Raw genomic sequence first — 16,780 nt, 5'->3', positions numbered from 1 at the left:
TTGGTTCGTACAGCTTTGGTACGACTACTATGAAGCGACACCTAAGGTCGTTCCACGGTGGGGCCGTTCGCAAGGTTGTACCTTGCGTGGAGCATAGTGGGTTGAGTTCCTCTACTTCGTCCTCCGTTTCCACTCCTCTCACCACAAGAGATACTCCTGTGGGAGAGTGCATCCCTCCAGCTGCCTCACAGGCCATTCACAATGCTAATGACCCTTACCTTTTGAGGGTCACAGTTTTGTGTATGTACTGCGGCACAGTACTCTGCACGGGGGATAGACTTCAAAGTGCTTTCAAGACTACAGTCTCGGAACACGAGAAGACCTGCCGACTACCTAAGTAAGGCCCACCCTACATCTTCCTCTTTCCACCCACCCTTTCTTATCCCCGTGATTGGTGTCCCCCCTTTCCCTCCTTTCCCCTCCTCTCCTAGTGTGTCGTGTATAAAAAAGCAAAAAAAAATTCAAACAACAAAAACAAAAAAAAGGCTCTTTTCAGAGCGGCCTTTCACAGTCAAAAAATAGAAGTGGCAAATAAATTGAGCAGGCTCCTGTGCATTTTTTTAGAAGTCTGCAGACAGTTCGCGAACATCAAAAAGTTTGTGGTGCTGCCCTATCAAAATTATTGCACTTTTCTCTGGGAGGAAGTGGTGACAAAAGAGCCTTTTGGTGGGTTTTTTTGTATTTGAAAAACTTATCAACACCTACTGCAAAAAAGATGGATGTAATTCCACAAAAGGACACAATGCATTTTGTACATTTCTCAGAAAAATCTGATTACCAGCATAAGTAAGATGGACTCCATCTCTACGAAAAATGTATGTGCTATGAAACATAATATTTTCATTGTTAAAAGAGGACATGTCAACATCTCTTATAAAGGCACAAGCAGCCTTATTGACATTGCGCCTCGCTTTCTCCATTTGTGGACCAAATGAAGAAGAACGCAGCCACATTTGTCTCTGCGCAATACGAGAAAATATTACTTGGGAATTTGGAAACATGTCACTGACCTTCCCAAGTCCTTCTTTTATCGCAAATTGCAAAGAAATTCCTGACACATGTCCCAAACTGTTCCCTCCACAATGAATTATAATATGTGTGGATGATGCTCTGTCTGCAAACTAGCACAGAGAGGTAGCAAGTCTAGCCACTTCATTCCGCGCACTCCATGCCAGTGCACTTCCACATGAGGCAATCCAAGATCTGCAGCTACTCCACTGTGTTGTGCATGTACCTCCAACCAAGGTATCCATGAGTCTCCCAAAATCCACACAATCTGTTTTCTGAAACACACAGCCATAGCTAACTGTTCTTCACTTTACTAACCAATCAATTACTCTCCTCACTCTCATTTACATGCCTCTCCACCCCAGAATCCCTGTATGTAATACGCAATGTACGCGGACTACCGCCATGTCTGCGGACATATTGTAACTTGGACAGTCCTTCTCCCATTTCCACTTCACTATCTGTGCATTCCCTCATTGGATACAGCTAACCAGTCACACAACCATCCACCAATCACATCCATGAACTCTACATCTAACTCCATCATCAGAGTTAAGCACTTCAAATGTACTGTTGATCACTCTGAGTACAAGTCTCATATCATTGGAAAGCACCTACAACAAAAAATGCTCTACAAGTCTCCAAGATTTCTACTTGCAGCTGCATGCATATTCACATGCATGAATACAAACTACAGGTATGCATATTTTCTGCACAGTACATGTACAACTCTTATAAATGCATATAAACAGAGAAACTGACACTTAAACTGTATAACCTATAAAATGAACTTACTGTCATTTTTCCCATCTGATATAATCAACTGTCACTTCCAAACCTGTCTACTATCTAATTTTTTTTAAACAAACACCTATCTAAAAAATTATAATATTAGAAGATGGGAGAAATAACAATATAATAGTGGAAAAACACTTAGTAGTGTATTATAAAATTATACACAGCCAGTAAAAGGTCATGCATCTTCATACATTCACACACATACACACTATAATTGAAAAGCTCCCAGCTGCAATAACTCCAATACCTGTAAATCACATCCTTCTGCTTTATTACCCACACCTTCACAAATGCATACATTCCATGCTTTTCTATACAGTTTCTGCCATTTACCTTATAAAGATTGCAAAATAAATATATCATTATTTCTTCTTTCTCCTAACATCCTATAACACAGTTTAAAAAAAACAAGTGAGTTTCATACACTTAATATTCTACTCATTTGCAAAGCATGTTGAACTAACATATTGTAAATGAAATATGAAGGCTGAACATAGTCAAATGAAACTGCATGCGTACACTATGTTCAGATATCAAACAAGAATACAATACTACTATAAATATGAATCTCTCAATTAACATCACTTCTATAAACACACACAATTACTAACTTCTTTCTTTTACAATTGCAGTGAAGACCACTCTCTTGGAAAACAACAACATTTGAACTACAAACACCAACTACAAAGAAACCTGCTCATTCCACAAAAAAAGAGTAAGTACAATACTACCATACTTTCTCTGCCTAGCCTTTAAATCTCACCACAATCTTGCTCTCCCGTATCTCTCCTCTCTCCTCTCTTTCTACACTCCCTCCCACTCCCTTCACTCTGCTGGCCACTTTCTTCTCACTGTTCCTCTTTCCCCTTATACCACACCCCATTTCCGCTCCTTTCATCTCCTAGCCCTCCTGAACTGGAACTCCTTACCTCTCTCACTCCGCTCTATTTCTACCTTTTCCTCATTCTAAACTTTACTGAAATCTTTCCTTCTCCATTCCCCAACATGAAACCCCTCCCACCTTCTTCACCCTCCCCCCTTGCCTTATCTCCTTCATCATCTTCCTCCCCTTCCCTCTCCCCCCATTCTCACCTTTAACCCCATCCGTTTCCCTCCTCCTCCTCTTCGCCACCCTTCCCTCTCACTTCTACTGCACTACTCGCCTTCTTCCCTTCACTTTAATTGGCCTACTTACTGTTTTCTTGGTCTGATTCTCAATTTTAAATTGTTTCCACTGTTACTGTTATGATTTAACTTTTTATATTTATCATCTTGTTATTAAAATCTATTACTCAAACACACTGTGCGAGTGATTGATGTAATTTGAGCACTAAAAAAACTAACATTTGTGTACCATTCTACCCACAAATCACCATTTAATAAACAGGGACTAGCACCCAAATCTCCATTGTTCAGAGCACAAATAACATAACTCAGCCCCTGAATATTAGTATTACAAAACAGAGAATAGTTTTCATTTTATACCATTTGATTTACTATTAGTGCTTATCCTCACCACTAGCTCAATTTTTACTATCATCTGAACCACAGTATAGTAACACACAAATAGAAGAGTAGCCTTCCCAACTAATTGTAGCTGCCCAATGCACAATCACACACCACCAGATACATCTTTACAATCATACTCAAACACTCATGTATACAGCATACATACATTGCACAACAGCCCAACCCATGCCTTCTATTTTTTTGTTTCAACAGACCCCACAGAATGCCTACCAGAAAGCAAGTCCATAGAAAGCGACACAGAAATAGAGCAAATGAAAATAAAAATGTCCAAAATAAGCATCCATATCTAGCAGAGTTTGTACAAAAAGTTCAAACAAAACAGCTAACACAGTCATTTAACAAAACTAAACAATCTTCCAGTACAGAAACTTTGCCTCCTCTATCAAAATGTAAAAGAAAACAGGAAATGATTAACAGAAATACAGGTACCACTACTGCTAAAACTGCTCCTATAAATATGGATTTAGCAAGAACTAACCATACCAAAAAAAGTATATTAACAAAAATGTTCTGCCACAGAGTCCTTCAGAATCTTATAAAATCAGAAGACAAATCATGCACAACCCTTAAAAACTACCGTAGATAATTGATCTTAGAAGCTTTGATAGACAGTGCAATCCTTCTCAAAAGAAAGTTATTTATTTTAGTGTTAAATAGAATGAAACCACTAACAAAACTAACTACTAAATTACAAAAAAGCTTCTCAATAAACGGAATGTCAACAAAAATAACTTCTTAAATATCTGTGGAGGTGAATGGAGTCACACCACAAGCACAGAACCATATAAACAAAATCAAACAAACAAAATTGTCATCCATAGCAGTGGACGAGGTTATGAAAAACGTAATAATACCATAATGGAACAAGAAATACTGCTTACAAAAATATCTCCAAAGAACTCAGAATCAATTCTCCATTTGACTGATCCAGAACATCCAGTATACAAATGGCCATGCACGTCAATGTGTAACATTGGCAAAAAATCTTTCAAATCTTTACGCCAGTTCCTCAATCAATATGTGAAAGGCAAAGACAAAATCAAAGTAAAACTGCTGCAAAATATGGATACTTGTCCAGTGCGCAAATACACAGGACTGCAAGGACATTCATTGGCCTGCATTTCAGGACCTATTTGCAAAAGCAGCTTCCATCATATCAACACATCATTCAACTATAAGAAATCTAGTCTATAAACTGTACTATGCTAAAAGTCCTGCTTTAGCACTAGCCAATTTAAATAACAATCTTCTACACTGTACAGCCAAAGACCTACTCGGAGAAATCAACCATATCCAGAGTAAATATTTTGGAAGTGGAAACCACTTACAAAATGCAATATCTTTACAACAGACTAGCAACAATTCTGCACATGGCAACCTTCTACTACACACATACAAAAAAGAAATACTACAAATTCAAAAGTACATCCGCTGAAATACCAAACCATGTGTGTGTTTGTTGCTGCAGAACCTTTTATAAAAATAACAAAAAAACTATAGACATAACATACAAAATAGAAGACAATGAAGATTAAAATGGTTTGAATTAGCTCTCTACCTTATAGCAGAAAACAAATACGAAATAACTGACCCCTTAACAGTTTGCATTTACTGCACTACAAAACTTGACAACAATCAAACTCCTTCACGTGATATCACAAATAATTTGGAATTATTCCCTCTACCAAAACCCCTGCAACAACTCAATTTATATGAGAGCATTATAATTCAAACAGTACACCCATTCCAAGCAATAATACGCCTTCAGCCACAAAAACAGCAAAATGTCCTCCCTCTGCATTGGTGAAAGGCATTCGGAGCCAAGTAGTATATTTACCATTAGATCTAAAAGAAAATGTACACACTCTGGGAGTGCAACGTCCAATAGAACAATCTTACATTTTCATAGTAAATGGTGTACCTACAAAAGACAAAAAGATTTGGCAACAACTGGTAGATTTACATAAGGTTAGACAAGCCTGGAAATATCTAAAAGACAATAATGAATACAACAAAGAAATAAATATTGAAGAAAACTTAAGAGAAACAATTGAAATAATACAAGAGTCGCCAGAAACTGGTCAATTTGAACTTCTAGATCCTGCTACAATATCCAATATTTTAGACCATTATACAATTCATCCATTATACTCTAAAGACACCATAGATGATGCATTAGAAACGTACCAAATGCGACAAACAAAAGGATCACCAATCAGCATATGGGAAAAAAGTATAGAAGCACATGCTTTTCCTTTACTCTTTCCTACTGGCAAAGGAGGAAGGTACGATGATAGACCCACTCAGATAACAGCATCAGAATACCGCTCATTACGAATTATGAAGATCACAGATTTAGACAAAATGTGGAATACATATTCCACCTACTCTTTGAAAGTGAACTAGCAACTCTATGTTACGGAGTTGCACACACATTAAAATCAGGAACCCACTTATGTCAGCTACGCGATTACTACAAAAAGTGCAAGAAAAAGATGAAGTTTTACAATCAAGCATTACAAATCTGTTAGCAAACATGCGTTGTACGAAAGAGTACTGGTTCCGACGTCACAGAGATGTACGTTGCATGATAAGAAACCTTGGCCCACCAACTTGGTTTGTTACATTAAGTTGTGCAGAATATGCATGGGAAGATCTACATGATTTCCTACGCATATCAAACAAAAACAAAAAAAACATAGATATACTAACACCTGGAGAACTTTGCTGTCTAGATCCTGTTAATGTTTCAAGATATTTCCATCACCGCTTCATTGCTATGCTACACTTTATTTGTAACAAAACTGTTCCTCCCCTCGGAGAAGTGCAACACTTCTTTTGGAGAAAAGAATACAAAGCCAGAGGAGCACCACATATCCACATGCTTTTATGGATTAAAGATGCTCCTAAATTTGGTCAAGACAGTGATGCCACTGTGTTACACTTTATCGAAAAATATACCACTTGTGAAATTCCATCAGAAGCAACAAATAGTGATCTTCATGCACAAATTGTACAATTTCAAAGACACAAATGTGGCAAAAATTGTCGTCGCAAATACAAAAACAAAGGGAAATACTTCACCAAATGCCGTTTTGATTTCCCTAGACCGGTTACAGAAACAGGTAAAGTGAACAACTTCATGTCTTCAGTTAGACAGTGTTAAAGGTAAATCGCCTAAAAATACATATTACATAAAAAGAACAGAACAAGCAAAATATATCAATGATTACAATGCAATCATTGCCCTATTGTGGAATGCAAACATAGATGTGCAGTATATTGCAGACAATGCAGTTGCACGATATGTTACAGCCTATTTAACAAAAGCAGAAAAAACAGAGCTTCAAGGACTCTGGAATGACCTATCATCAGACAAAACACTGTCTCAGAAATTGTACAGCTTGGGCATAAAAATGCTCTCCCATAGAGAATGTGGCTGCTATGAAGCTGCAGATCGTTTAACCGGTACTGCTTTGTATGGAAAATCTGCAAATATAGTATGGCTAAGTCTTGGTCCTGCTAAATCTAGAAAAAGAGTTCTCAAATCATACGACGACATAGAAACAATAGCCAAAAATGATCCGACCAGCCAAGACATTTTAAAAAACAATTTAATAGACACATACTACCCAAACAGAAGTACCACTTTGGAAACCATTTGTCTATACCACATAGCTCAAAACTTCACATACAAAAATAATATAAAACCAGATGAAAAAAAAAGGTAGATACAGAGTGACAAATTGTGAAGGCAGCTTAGTAAAACTTACCAAACCAAGTTTAATTAATCATATCAAATTGTCATTAAAAACTCCTCAACATCAAGAACTATATTACATGTCCCTGCTACAACTCTTTAAACCATGGAGAAAAGAACAAGAGTTACTAGATAACTATGACTCCTATGAAGACGCTTTCAAAGCAAATCAAAGCACTATCACTGATGTAAACTTTACTCAGTACAAAACAATGTTTCACAATGAACAGCAATACGAAGAACTCCAGGCTCAACTAGATAAGGACACTCCTGACAGTAGTCAACCTTCTGTAACAGGAAGCCAAGAACCACTGGGACAGCCACTAACAGCAAATGAGGCAGAATTAGCTATGACAGAAGTAGAAAACGCCATGTGTCCGTATGAAGATACAGAAGACTTAAGTATACTACAAACAAAACTAAACAATGAGCAGCATAGCATTTTTCAAGAAGTAACAAAAGAAATTGCACATGGTGTACGACATGAAAATAAAGAATGTACCTGTCAAAATTACAAACCTATACTATTATACGTTAGTGGTGAAGCTGGTTCAGGCAAAACATTCTTAATCAAAATCATCAGCAAGTTCCTTCAACAATTGACAAACAACAAACTGTCAGCTGTTGTAACTGCCCCCACAGGTTTAGCTGCCTACAACATAGGGGGTGTAACTTTACATTGATTACTACTCCTACCAGTAGAACACCAAAACAAATTAGAATATTACAAACATTCTACAGAAGCTGCAATGGAACTATGCAGAGTGTTAAAACAAACGAAAATGCTACTAATAGATGAAGTGAGCATGGTCTCCAACCTAATGTTGGCTTTGATTCAACTCAGATTACAAGAAGTACTTAAAACAAACTATGAATAGCTCTTTGCAGGAAAACACATTATTGTTTTTTGGAGATCTTCTTCAATTGACACCAGTGAAAGGTGAACCAATTATTAAAACCTTAGGACACAAACTCTGCCGGAAAACTATTGGTAGCATAGGAAATGTCAACCTTTGGCAACATTTCCAATACAGAGAATTAACAGAAAACATGTGACAGTCTACAGACCTCACCTACGCCAACATTTTAAAAAGTATTAGAGTTGGTGTACTATTTCAAGAAGCACAAGCAATATTAAAAACCTGGCACATCCATGCACTTTATGGGCATAACTCATGTGCTACTGATGTTATGGAACAATTAGCACACAATAATATCAATTGTATGGCCTTAAAGCCAACTCTTGTAAGCTGTTCCAAATTCAATGAAACACTGTTGAAAAAAGAAATGCAACCAATAATTGAAATTTCCGCAACAGACAAACTAGACAGTACATGGTATGACACTACCCATGTGTGAACAAGCCACAACAAGACTAAATACCTTAGAAAATTCTATCTCCAACAGAGCTGGTTTGGAAAAAATATTAAAATTATCCTTAAACTGTAGAGTAATGCTTAAACGTAACCTTGACGTGGAGCAAGGACTAGTTAATGGAGCACTGGGTACAGTTGTTGGCTTTCAAACATACCCACGTGACAATAACGTTCAGTTTGTCAATATTCTCTTTGACAAACTTTTAGAAATAAAAAGGATAGGCCGCTCAACAGCTCGATTCCTCCTCTTCAAAGACATGTATGTACACAGAGAACAATTTTCTCTAACTCTAGCATACGCAGTCACCATTCATAAATCACAAGGTCTTACCCTCGACAAAGCATTGATAGATATTGGTAACACCGTCTTTAAAGAAGGCATGAGCTACGTAGCACTATACGGTCTATTTCGAATCAACTTTGATGCAAATAAAGTAAATGCTGATATTCCTTGCATTTTAGAATACAATAGACTACGTTCTCTATGCACCCCCGATCTAAAAACACATCCTGTTCCACAAAAAAGGAAACGTTGTAAAAGAAAAATAATTCAAACAGAAATGCAACAGGATCTCACTGCAAATCCCCCAAAGAGACAAAAAGAAATGAATACTTTATCATTTACCACAACCAAAGAAGAACCTATTACTCAAAGTAACTCAGGTACTTCTTCAAAGAAGCAACAAACACTCCGAAAAAATTACTTGGACACAGACCTATCTGGTCCATTAAAATTTTCAAAAATAACTGGTGTAAGTTGATACGCAAATGTACCAATGAATATTCTATTTCAATTACCACCAATTGTTGAGAACATTTACTTACACAGTACAGACCAATTGTGTTTGCAAATGTTAGTACTTCATAGAAACGCAACAAACAATCCTGACAACACGTATAGTGTTCATGGAATAAGACAAGAATTAGACTACTGTGCTGGAATGGTGAAATTCACTATAAACTCACAAGAAGATCCAAAAGAATTTCTAATGTACTTACTACAAGTACTGGAAAAGAAAAACATATCTATAAATGAAATGTTCCAGATTTCATACATGTGGAAACATACATGCACTCTCTACAACAATGTGACACAGGAACAAATCCCTAGTGAACGCTTTGTGTATGTATCCATGCCTAATTGTGAATCCGTTCCATTTCAGCAACTTGTACAAAATGCAAACCATGGTAGATTATGTACTACCTGCAATTCAGATAATCGCTCCACCATACTAATACAAACACATAGTAAATACATAATACTAATGCTTCTACGTTACAATGCAGATGGTACCAAAAACACCTGCAAACTGACTGGATTCACACCTGGTCAAGTATCACTTAGTAAGAAAACCTTCACAACAATAGGTATAATCTACCACGCAGGAGCCACAACCAATGCAGGTCACTACAATGCATATATTAAAAAGAAATGTGGTTGGTTCGAATGTAATGACCGTAACATTACTCTAAAGCAAAGATTACCAGCAAATCTTACAAACGCTTATTTAATATTCTTAAAACCAAAATTTAATAACTAATCTGTACTTAAACATTAACAAAACTTCAATTAAAAAACTATAAACAGTTAGAATACGCCAACAGGTATCTAACTGCCCCAATATTTTGCAACAACCAAACAGATAAATCAATACCACTAAATTATAACACAAAATAGAGAGTTAGACTATGCCAACAGGCCTCTAACTGCTCCAAAAATGTGCACCAAGCCAACAGATAGAACATTAGTCAAAAACAAGTGAACAGTAAAAACAAACAAACAAATACACTGTAGCATAACAAAAAAGGGTTTTTATGTACCACACAGGAGGCACAACTGATGCAGGTCACTACACTGCATATATCAAAAAGAAATTTGGATGGTTTGAATGTAATATTAGTACCATTATTCTAAATCAGAGATTACCAGCAAATCTTACAAACACTTCTTTAATCTTCTTAAAACCAAAATTTTATAACTAATTTGTACTTAAACATTAAAAAAACTTCAATTAAAAACTATAAACTGTTAGAATACGTCAACAGATATCTAACTGCCCCAAGATTCTATAACAACCAAACAGATAAATAAATACCACTAAATTATAACAAAAAAATTAAGTTACAATACGCCAACAGGTATCTAACTGCTCCAAAAATATGTAACAAACCAACAGATAGAACATTAGCCAGAAACAACAAGTGAACTCTGAAAACAAACAAACAAATAGACTGTAGCATAATGAAAAAAGACTTGTTTTAATCCGACATGGATTTTTTTTCCCACAGTCCCAATGATTAGAAAAATAAACACAGTAACTGAGCAAATAGCACAGTACACTGGTTTGTAATTTACTAAATATGAGGGTCAAAATGAATAAACAATGTCTATTATTCAATGCCATAAGTCCTTACAAACTACCAATCCTAACATGATCTTTTCTTTTATCACATAAATTGACAAAGGATATATGTACTGCAGTTACCAAACCAAACAGTAAGTATACTACAATAAGTATAACTCATAAATACTGCTCAATAACACAACCACCGCAACATATCACACCCATGAAAGCTTATAACTTCTGTACTTCTAACTTTGGTCTTGCGTAGACCCTGACCACAACCACCACATGCACCCAGGACTCTAGTCCCTCACCACAACCACCATATGCACCCAAGACTCTAGGCCTTCACCACAACCTCCAAATGCACCCAAGACTCTAGGCCTTCCCACAACCACCCCAGCAAATCATAACCATAGATCACAACTATGTTTGATTCTATGGGTGTGATCTATGGGTGTGATATGCTGCGGTGGTTGTGGCCAGGGCCTAGAGTCTTGGGTGCAAGGCCTATGCCTTCGGCCATGCACCCAAGACTCTAGGCCCTGGCCACAACCACCGCAGCATATCACACCCATAGATCACACCCATAGAATCAAACATTTTAACCATGCAATATAGCCTTTTTAATGTCCGTAGACACCATCCGTGTTTCTAGAACAGTTTCAACTTGCCTACGAACAGTACGGACAGGTACAGTGTCCTTAGAACACCTCCATATTATTATTTTTTTTTTTACGGACAACCTGGTCACCCTGTGTGTTCTTAGAACAGTTTCAACTTGCCTACGAACAGTACGGACAGGTACAGTGTCCATAGGACACCTCCATATTTGTTTTTTTATGGACAACCCGGGCACCATGTGTGTTCTTAGAACAGTTTCAACTTGCCTGCGAACAGTACGGACAGGTATAGTGTCCTTAGGACATATCCATTTTCATTTAATTACGGACATCCCAGACACTGTGTATAATCGTAGAACATTATCACCTTGCCTGGGAACAGTACGGACAGGTATAGTGTCATTAGGATATCCCCATATGCGTCGATTACGGACCACAGACACAACTAACAAAACAGCGGTGCCTACCACCTAAATAGATACAATATTTGAACCATCTCTTACCCCCCACTATCCCCAAACAGTCTTACAGACCAACACACTTGCCAAAATTGTATTTTCCCACCATTTGTCACCGCGCTGTCTGCGGACGTCCGCGGATGCAAGATGGCGGGTGTTTCCAAAAATCTGCCGCACGCAACGCTCTCCACCATCCAATCGGCGAACACGCCGCATGTCCGCGGACATGACTTAAGTTGATTAGCCAATCAGGACACTGTCCGCGCAGCGAACATGGAAGTGTGTTCGCAGACCGAAAATAGATATCACTATTTTTTTTTACCTACTTTTTTGTCATTTTTAAAAAAAACTACTTGACGGATTTTCACCAAATTTACAAAATCACGCTTTCGGGACCAAGCCGGTGCTCCTGCTGCAAATTTGCTGAAACTCTGTCCAGCGGTTTGAGCTGTAGGGTGAGCAAAGTGTTTTCCCCATTCAGTCTATGGGAAAATAAGACATTTTGGGACCCCCCTATAACTTTGCCCCCCTATACCAAACCTCACCAAACTTTGCAAAAAAATATCAGAGTGCACCATATACTTTTTTTGCAAAGTTTGGTGAGGATTCGTCCAGGTGCTCTTCCTATGGAAACAGCAACTTTACCATAACTACACGGCCACTTCCGTGGGCGTGTAATATATATATATATTACATATATATATATATATGAAAATGTGTGGGTTTCCTATACAATTCCACACCGTTTCACCATTCTGCATCAAATTTTGCACATTCACCTGTTAGGACCCTCCGGACTTACTGGCTACATGATATCTGGAAACCCCACCCCTTTCCCTGGATGTCAGCAAAAGTGCAAATTTGGGTGTGGGTGTGTGGGTTTGTAGCTTTGTGTATGGTCCCTATACACCTCCACACTATTTCACCTATCTGCATCACATATTCCACAGTCACCTATTAGGACCCTCCGGACATCACTAGCTACATGACATCTGGACAACCCACCCCTTTCCCCTGATTTTAGTAAAAGTACAAATTTGGGTGTGGGTTTGTGAGTTTGTGGTTTTGCATATGCTCCCTATACAATTCCTCACAGTTTCACCAATTTGCACCGAAAATTGCACAGTCACCCATTAGGAACCTCCAGACATTACTGGCTACATGACATTTGGACACCACAGCCCTTCCCCGGATTTCCACAACACTCTCTGGGTTTTTGGCTTTGTGTATGTTCCCTATACAATGCCACACCATTTCACCAATTTGCACCACATTTTTCACAGTCATCTGTTAGGACCCTTCTGGACAATACTGGCTACATGAAATCTGGACACACCACCCCTTTCGCTGGATTTCAGCAAAAGTCTCTGGGTTTGAGGGATTTTGTCTTTGCGTATGTTCCCTATACAGTTTCACACTGTTTCACCAATCAGCACAATCACCCATGAGGGCCCTCCAGACATTACTGGCTACATGACATTTGGACACCCCACCCCTTTCCCTGGATTTCAGCAAAAGTCTCTGGGTTTGAGGGATTTTGTCTTTGCGTATGTTTCCTATACAGTTTCACACTGTTTCACCAATCAGCACAATCACCCATGAGGGCCCTCCAGACATTACTGGCTACATGACATTTGGACACCCCACCCCTTTCCCTGGATTTCTGCAAAACTCAAAATGTGTTTGTGGCTTGGAGAAGCATTGTTCCTTATACAATTCCACACCGTTTCACCAATCTACACCACATTTTGCACTGTTACCTGTACCTATAAGGGAATGAAAGCCTGTGCAGCACCATGTACATCAGCTAGTTCTGATATGCAAATGAAAAGTCTAAGGAAATGAATGGTCTACGTATGGTGTCTAGAAGACATGCCAGGGGTGGGTTGGCTGGTGAACAAAGGGGCGATTCTAGGCTGAGATGGTATTTCTCCTGGAGCTGATTTTTAAAGTAAACCCGTGGCCATCCGAGCCACAAACGCCCAGTTTAGCAGAGTGCAAATCATCCCTGGAGTCTTTTAAGAATAACAATCGAAGTGAAAAAATATCCGGTGAAATTCTGGTGAGCTACCCATGGCAAGAGATCAGTTTCCCCCTACGCCTGTATGAGGGGATGTTCTGCTGACATGAAATTTCTAAAATAGGGGAACCTTCTGATAGGTTCCTCGAAAAGCCCTGATGGCAAGTCAGTAAAGGAACAATATGCCGAAGGTAAAGGTTGCTTAAAACAAAGTTCCGTATTTTTTCAATTTGAGGCTGTTTTCTTTATCAGAGCAAAGAAACACCTCTCTTTCCAAATTCGTGTTCAAACCATCTTGATCACAACTCTATGGATGGGGCTGTGGGTACCCAAGTCGGGCTTCAGCACTTTGTTAACCTTCTTTTCTGCTTTTTCATTTTAGTTACACACTCCCATTGCAACAAAAGGATGCTAAATGTTATCTGCATCCAGCCAGATCAAGCATTCTATTCTGGTTAGCTTCTTCTGCAGGGGTACAACTGGCCCATGGCTGATGCCTTATGCAGATGAGCGCTCGTCTTTGCCACCGATTTCACCCCCACCGGCCCCCACACAAATGCACATTCTCAACATCCTCCTTCTATCCTTCTCTGGTAAATGCTTTCCGGTACTGAACAAATCCCCAGTTTGAGGTCACCTTCCTTATATGCCAATGCCACTGTGTACATTCCAGAACAACAAGGGTACATTTGCCCCAGATACCACAACAGCCATCTGTATCACTGTCTCAACACTGAACTTTCCTGGCCCCTTCTGATTCCTCCTTCAAGTCACAAACCACACTCTCTTGTGTGGACAGACCCAACACCAGCCTGGGGCCAACAGAGACTCCCCTGGTAGCATCAGACACCAGCCCACAGGTTACCACCATTGATCCAGGCAATTTTCCATGACAGTCCTTATGCCATTACAATGGCAACTAGACTGTGGTGGAGATCTCTGGAGATTGACCTCCTGTTTGCACATGTACTCAATATTGTCATCCATCTAGGAACTTAATATCCTTTATGGTTTTCAGCACAGTTTCATTAGTTTCGTGGGAGAGCAATGAATGGACAATCAATCATCCCATCGAAAATTTGAAAAGACATTGCATGTCACTTTTTTAGAGCCTCTGCTAGGGGGATGTGAGCAGTTTTAAGCCATACCAGTGGTGCAGATATACACAGACCCTTCTTAGGCCAAATGTTTATATTTGCACCATACGGAGAATGTATGTAAAAAAGAACGCCTTCTATCTGGGTTATGGAGGACAATTATTATACGATTGTACACACCAATAGCATTTTTAACCATTCCGGTACCACAAAAGTCTTTGGACGGTGATCCATGGTTGTCTGACTGAGACGACCAAGCTGCACCGGGTGTTATGAGTAGAATTGCAAAAGGCTGGCTACTAATTGTTGTAGGTCTCCTAATACCGGGGTAGTCGAACACGCGATATTGGCAACTCGCGTTCAGGTTGAGGGGAAGGATAGCATGTTACTCTTCCTCTAGGTGGACTTCAATTCTATGGAACAGTGGGGAGCCATTCCATTTCACCCATGTGATGGTCTTGTGTTACTTTACATCTTGAGTTACTATCCATCTCTGTGATGGCACCAGAAATGTGGATATTCATTTACATAACAATAGAGCTGGTTTAAATGATATTACTCTGTGTCTAGCAAGATCAAGAAATACCTGCAGGGTCTGCGTCTTCAGCTGGTCAGTGCTGCCAAATGGTAAGTGCATGACATTTGGAGTTTAGTCTGTGTCCACATATCGCGTTGTGGAGGTGCTGTCCTTTCTTGTATGTGGCCTGTCGCCCTACATAGTCACCTTTTTTTACATTGATACTCAATTTTAGATTCAACAGAAAGAACACTTAAAAAAAGTGGGAGTAAAAAATTGCCACGAAGTTTGCCACCTTACCAGAGAAAACAAATTAATTTGCATCCTGGTCCCAGTGACAAGGCCAGCCCATCACCAAAATTCTTGGCAATTCTCTGCTGGACAAGAGTTCCACCAGCATCCGCAGACATGTGTTTCAGCCAGACCTCACTGATGATGCCCAATAAGGCAGAAACACCTGTGTGGAATTGTTAGTGGTACTCTTTTTCAGATGAGAATTGCATGACATTTCAGTGCTGTCCTTGTGGGCGAGAACATACTGATGCATTAAAAGATATGACTCCTCCTTGAAAGCATTGTAAGTTAAAGACTCTTCTGAGTAGGCACCAGCCCAGAGCAAGGGTTATTTGGTGGGTTCGCTCTCAGCAGAGAGGCTGTCACTTTTTGGGAAAGCCCTTTCTTATGACACTGTTGAATTGATAATACTCAGGACAGGACGCCTTGAATTGGTGTCAATGGAAAAGATGCAGGGTCGGACTGGGCCATAACATTGTCTCGGGGACCAATGAACAAGTGGCCCACAGTGGTAAATGGCAATTTATTACTTTTGTGACACTGTTTGACTAATAACCAAGGGGGAGCTATTTCATAAAATGTGATGCAAATTGTGCATTTTAAAGAATATTTATTCAGCAACACTGGTCAAAACTACTAGCCGCAGAGTGAATTAACTTATCAAAATGCCCCAAATTGTCCAAAAAAGTGGCCTACTTTGACCAAAAAAACTGGGCCACACCTGCATGTTGTGTTTTTGGTTTGGCCACGGGCCTATTGCCCTCTAGAGAAATAGATCTGTAGGATAGCACATACGTGTTTGCGATTGAACAAGTGAATCAAGCAGCCACAACCATAATGTTTCACTGATTTCAAGACCATTTGCAACGAGTTAGCACACAGTATTTTGATTTAGTCATGTTTCCTCCTAGCTCTCAATTATATCTCACAAACAACTGTAGCACCCACTGTTGG

Source organism: Ambystoma mexicanum, chromosome 3p (genome assembly GCF_040938575.1).
Source record: "Ambystoma mexicanum isolate Mex_15411 chromosome 3p, UKY_AmexF1_1, whole genome shotgun sequence".
Classification (NCBI taxonomy): Eukaryota; Metazoa; Chordata; class Amphibia; order Caudata; family Ambystomatidae; genus Ambystoma; species Ambystoma mexicanum.
This window is presented reverse-complemented; position numbering follows the sequence as displayed.